The following is a 6,956-nucleotide window of genomic DNA, read 5'->3' on the forward strand; positions in this document are numbered from 1 at the left end:
TTCAATCTCAATGATATAAGTATATTTTTTGTTTCACTTGTGTAAATGATTATCACTTGAAGATCGTGTACTAAACAGGCAACACTTATATATAATCCCTCGTATTCTGAACGAGTGTGGTTACGTCACGGACGAGTGATTCCCCGAGTAGCGGCCATATCCCTCTGAGCCGTATAGACATTTGTCACACGCATGGACCAAGTTTTCCATGAATAAACCTTTAAGGAATGATAATTACCGGGAACGAAGGAGAGGGAGTATTTTACAAGAGTTCATACGCTTGTGTTATGCTGTCCTGGTGGGTCACAGCTGACTTGATAGCGCTCAGCTGTACGTATGTATGTATGCATGCATGGATGCATGCATGCATGCATGTATGTATGTATGTATGTATGTATGTATGTATGTATGTATGTATGTATATATGTATGTATTTATGTACTTATGTATGTATTTATGTACTTATGTATGTACGTAGGTATGTATGACTTTCGGAGAGCATCTAGTACAAACAATGTACTAGCATCTCCAACTCGTCAAACCTTTTTCTGTAACGCCGACAGTTGCAGCCGCATCTTTATGCCCATACACAGAAAGGTAGTCTCAGAGTAACACACCTCAAATATCTATAAGATTCCTCACGGAAACTGCAACTTTGACATCACATGCACCACCTTACTATACATTCCATCCCTCACAGGAAGAAATTCGTCCAACGTGGCCGTGGTCGTGATTACAGTCACAACATTTTCAATTCCCTCACAGGGAAGACATGGACACAAGTGTGTCGGTAGACATTGCATGAACCACCTTCACAGTCAAATTCGTCCTGCCTGGCCGTGGTCGTGACCATAGTCACTACATTTTCCATTCTCACATTCCTGGCCGCCGGGAATGTGAGATCAACGGTGTGGGAAAAATCTATCCCACAATCTCCGAAATCGTCCCACACTCTGCAGCCAATATTACACGAGCTCTGATTGGGTGATAATCAGCCTATTTCGTTCCGCGCTAAAATATCCAATGGCATGACGAGTAACACACGAGCCGGAACTACAAAGTAAGCAGGTCAAAGTACAGTGGCAGACGACAGAGTTGTCGCGATTTTAGATAATTTTGTACGTGCCCAATGTAAATATAACGCATTTTGTGGTCATGTGAGAAAAATAATCAAGCACACTAATGACCAGGGATCAGATTTCTCACACTCGTTGGGGATATTTTGTCTCACACTCGCCTGCGGCTCGTGTAAGACAAAATATCCTCAATTCGTGTGACAAATCTGATCCCAGGTTCTTGGGGGTGTGAGATTCTATTATTCCCTCGCAGGGAAGACAGGGTGGGCATCGCATGTACCACCTTACTATACATTCCATCGCTCACGGGGACACATTCGTCCAACTTGGCCGTGGTTGTTACCACAGTCACTACATTTTCAATTCCCTCGCAGGGAAGTCATTGACGCAAGTGTGTCAGTAGGCATTGCATGCACTACCTTACTATACATCTCATCCCTCACAAGCAAAAATTCGTCCCGTGTGGATGGTGTAAGAAACACTTCGACTTCCATTTACTAACTTGAGTTGATAATATAATCGCTGCATTTCCGATTCTCTTGCAGGAGAGACAGAAGCACACCTGTTTCCTTCATGAACTAAAACAATAAAAGTATAGCTTGCTTTACGACTAAAATAAAAAGCCCATTGCCACACACAAATTATAATTATGAAGAGGTATGTCGCGGTCTCTGTAATGTCTTTAATATACCCAAAAATACATCGAGAAGACGCGACTCAGTCTGAAAATACACATAGCTGAAAATACACATAGCTGATCATTTTCTTTGCTCGAGGTTAGGACATGCCCGCTAATGTTGGTGGATGCCGTTTCCACAAAGGCACATGGCGCGATAGGGGGATTTGGGGACCGGCAACTCTTGTTCTTCCAGGTTGAATGCATGTGCGGCCACGAACGTGACGACTGCTAGAGCTTGTTTTGGAGTCTAAATCTCTCCGTGAGCAGAAGTGGCTGGGCAGTCGCCGATGTTGCACTACTGGTATAATGGGTGGAAGCTGAAACCATCCTAAGCTCAATGTCGCCCGCGTCATGGCAGTTTGAGGAATGACATCGTGTGTTCCCTAGGCACTCTTTTATACTCAATTGAACTCATGAATATTTATAAGTTCACACCCAGCGGTGATTAGGCTTTGATATGTGCACTTAACGTTTTAAAATGTGTAAACTAATTATTTTACATTCTGCGCGTCATAGGCACCCACCTTAAAAATACACAGGTATGTCATGTACGTCTTAGTGAAAACAAGAGATAAATTGTGTTCTCCTAAAGGAAAGACCCGCAAGGGGTCCAGTTAAAAGTCAATGGGTTTTTTTTTTTTTTACTTGGAATCGTTTCATCTTGAATACGTAAGTGTTAACACTCAACCCGATTTAAAGTCGGTGTACTGATGTGCTTCTTTGTTACCCATTGTACATATTATATTCGTGAACATTTTCCGTTTGGTTACAAACAAAATAATGAGATCCTATTTTATTGTTAACGTGAGAGTGTCAAATGGAAAGGGAGGCTATCTTAATAAGTAGAAATGAACAGAATCATTAGAATAGATTATTGAACCACACTAATGTTCGGTCGTTCAGAGCCACCCTTTGGCTGTTCACAGTAACCATAAGTTAATAGTGGTCTAGTTTCTTCCCTCATACACAGGTGAAAATTGTTAAAAATATTAAGATGGAAAGAGGGAAGGTTACTTAAAGATCTTCTTATATTAAATTGTGTACACTGAAATGAGGTTAAGCCCAAAGAAGTATTTTTGTTTTTCTTCGAGAAAGGACTTTCTTACGTTATTGGGCTACCGATGTTAATACGGTATAAATCAAAGATCAGATACAGAATTTTAATGTAGTAACACATACATTACCGAGTTCTTTCACACCACGTGCTACATTATGTCTTTAATCGATCATTCACCAAGCAATACTCAACCCAAAAATACTGCATATAACTCATTAGTCGATGAAATAGTAATAAGCAATTCTCCAGGACAATATTACATTTCTGAGTCTCGGGTTAACCGTTACTTAATGCCGGGTCTAAACATAGCGTTCTGAAATTGGAACTAACTTTCTTTTGCAAGAAATAAGGAAGCGATTTCAAACATATGTAATGCATTGTGTAATGTATTCTTCTACTTTTACGATAACCTATGATGTTACAATAGTCACCAACAGAGAGAGAGAGAGAGAGAGAGAGAGAGAGAGAGAGAGAGAGAGAGAGAGAGAGAGAGAGAGAGAGAGACAGACAGACAGACAGACAGATAGACAGACAGACAGACAGAGAGTTTGATACAAGCTAACTTCTTCCTTATTTTCAATAAATGACGTTTATAACCAGGTACATTTCATCGGTTCAAAATACTTTGCAACGACGACATACCTCGTCAGAGATTGGAAAACATCAAATTGTCGGACGAGCTAATATTAGAGCTGCGCCGCATCGGAAAAATATCGAACACTGATGTTCAATATCTCATTGATATCTTCAAGAGATTAAAAGATAAAGATATTGTCCGGACGTTGGAGAAGTATCAACAGTGCAAGCGAGGTAAGTCGTCGCATCAGTGGCTTCTTGTAACTTTGCAATGTTTGCGAGCACTTTTAGAGTTGTTGCAAATGGATTCAATTGCTGGTGGTAACACTAGCCTAGGATTACTTTTTGATCAGTCCTTTTAGTCGTTGAATATCTTTTTAAAAATTATTTAAGGTGAATCGCCGCACAGTCTTTGTGAGAGCAATGGTACTGATACACTGCAATAGTAAAAAATCCTTATACATATCCACAGGCATATATTGTAGTGTCAGTTAAAAGCACAGGGAAATTGAATTGCAATTTTCATAAAGAGATTTTGAGATATCATCATGGATAAAATTATATGAATGACTTGTGTAAAAATATTCCATGTCATGTCGCTCATTTCGCAAGTAAAACTGAAAGATCAATAGCTTTAAGATACGTCAATCACTCCTTGAAATGAGCACCCTCTGGACATTCGTTCTCCTACCTGTTTATTTTGATTGAGTTGATCAGTAATGTGACCATGCTTTCATATATCTTTTAAGGTTTAAGTCATTAAAGGATCACAATGGAAATAAGTTTTCAACTTTTTTTTGCAATCCTCGACAACCAATTTCAGTTGCGTTTCTTTACTTAAACAGTATTGTTGTGCTTGGTGTTATTTTATGTAATATTTTTGTATTATTTAATATTTATATTTTTACGTTTTCCTGAATATTTGCCGAATTAAAGCAAATCAAATCAAACTCAGGGGTAGGAGATGTAAAAGTCAACCAGACACTAATGATGTTCTTTGAAGGGGAAATTTCGGTAACTGTATGCATTATTCAGGGGGCCGTCCAGGAATTTGTAGAAGGAATTTCTACGAAAGAGTTATGGCAGTCATTCGGAATAATAAACACCAAGGAAAGGAGATTGCTAAACAAAGTGGGATGAAAAAACGGAAGATAATCTTTCACAAACAAATTGTATACATACTCACATGAGGTAAAAAAAATCAATCGGCTTGCTAGAATTCGCAGTGAAGTTTACATCCAGCAGCCTGTCGACAAAGTTTATAGATCTATCTTGACTCTTTGTTCTTGTCGTGCATTAAATCCCATGAATCATTACAGTCCATTGTTTATATAAAATTAGTAAACTTTAATTCATATGTAAAGACTTACACCTAACACATTTCTATAAAATGTTTAGCATATCCTAAATAATTGCGTCGATCTAAACAAGAATAAAAGCGTAGCTGTTTGCTTATCCGGATCCGTATATGAATAATTTATGGACTATAGATATATTTGATTGTCTAAAATTTGCTTTGGATGTAAGCAACTATATACCTATTCGACGATCGAGTGAATGCGTGAAACTCTAGTTAAGGTACCAGACATACTTGATGTGTTCTCATCTTCACTGTAATCTTGTTCTGCAATCATATACCGGTATATACATTATATACCTTTAACGACACTTCTATATACTCCGGGCAATAAGGTTGGACCAGCTGAGTTCTTGGTCAAGTCTTAAACCTAAACAGGTGACAGAAGGAGATGCTTTGATTGTAGTACTTTGATTGGAAAGAACTTTTATGTGATTTGGTATTTACTAGAGTTATTGCCTAGTACCGAATAGCATGGATTGATATTTCGAAATGTTGGATTTCAGAGAATTGGAATGGAACCAAGAAGTTAAATATTGAATTTCATGATCCAGATCATCGTGAAGGATGTCAATATCAGAAATTGTGGATGGTTTGAGGATGTTTATGTCATCGGCAAAACCATAAATTGGTGTTGTGGATTGAAGCCATGTGGGGAGATCGTTAGTATAAAGTGAGAATAAAATCGGTCCACAAACACTACCTTGAGGTACACCCGTTTTGACTTGAATAAAGTTGGATGAAATGTTACCAATTTGATTTTGATTGATTCTACTGGTAGCGATATATTGACTACCCATATTTTCATTTAGAGTTATTCTCCTGGTAATGATATATTTACTGTGTATCCACCGCATATCATGTCGGATGTGAATGACCTTATGTATTAGCTCGGTGAGATTTTCGAAGAGTACATACTTTGACATTAACTGGACATTAAAATCTCCTAAAAGACGCTGAAAGACACCTCTCTCGGCCACTTCCGCCAGAGGTGAGCCATCATCCAGTGGCGATCCCGGTCTACATGAGGTTTGAGGACCAGTCAAACGACCTGAATTTCCAGATGCCCAGCCGATTGGGGCTCCCAGCCAATGCGAGGGATGAGCAGCGTCCATACGACCTTGATAGCATGATCCGAATCCCGCGAGACTCCCAAACGACGAAGAATGGGTTTTTGCTATTGTCGATGTCAAAGCAGATTTTGGGGTCGATGGTGCCACCACATTTGTCTCTACCTGGTGAGTTGGTTCAGGAGACCAGGACCGCATTTAAATTGAAGATAGAAGATATGTCAATTGGCACAGAGGAACTGAACGCTAGCATGGCAGACCAAAGGGCTGCACAGCTCTATGCCACTATTCCAGAGGGTGAGTTCATTTTGAATATTAAGTTTTTCCACAAAGATAAAGCAAGGTAACTGGTCTGTCGGAGACATATTTAACCCAGTCCTTGCTGAATGCAAGAGTGGGTGAGCCATCATCGTTGTCACTCAGGGCAAAAAGGTTGGTACACGGACTGGGAACAATAAGTGTAGTATCAGCAAGTGTACCAACAACCCCTCACAGACACAGACTTTGCCAACCTGGCCCCCTCTACGAGTTGGTGACTAAACTGTGTGGCCCAGTGAGTCTTGGAGCACTGTTAAGGTGCCCAGGGGAGCCAGGGGCTCACGCCTATAAAGCGCAAGAAAATACAGGAGTTGGGAGCAGAAAGTTCATATGACTAGTGCCTCTGTGTGTGATGTAGCCACACTGTTAAATATTCTTGAGAGGGCAGTCATTTTGCATTACATTGCTGATGATGACATCTACAACAGAGGGAAGAATGGTAGTGTGAAAATTGCAACCATCGCCCATAGAGCTCATCTGCAACAACAGCCACGCCTACTCCAAGAACAACACTCTCCTCAAAGCAGAGAGTTCCATATCTATAAAGGCGTTGTCTGGCAGGCCAACCGAGAAGCTACCCAGGGTGAGCTGTTAGCTCTTGGGAAATGGTCAAGATAGGCGAATTTCTTTCGACCAGTTTGTACTCAAACACGGCTGCATCTCCTGGACAAAGGAAGCAAATGAGAGGCTTCAAGAGGGTTTGTGAAGGCCTATGTGACACCGCAATGTACAAGAAAGCTTTTGGCGAGAACCATGTAGCCTGCATTGTGGACAAGGAAAAGAATAGCTCAAAACTGACCCGGCCAGCTTTCTTCAAGAATCT

This window comes from Ptychodera flava (genome assembly GCF_041260155.1).
Source record: "Ptychodera flava strain L36383 chromosome 3 unlocalized genomic scaffold, AS_Pfla_20210202 Scaffold_26__1_contigs__length_13983176_pilon, whole genome shotgun sequence".
NCBI classification, from domain to species: Eukaryota; Metazoa; Hemichordata; class Enteropneusta; family Ptychoderidae; genus Ptychodera; species Ptychodera flava.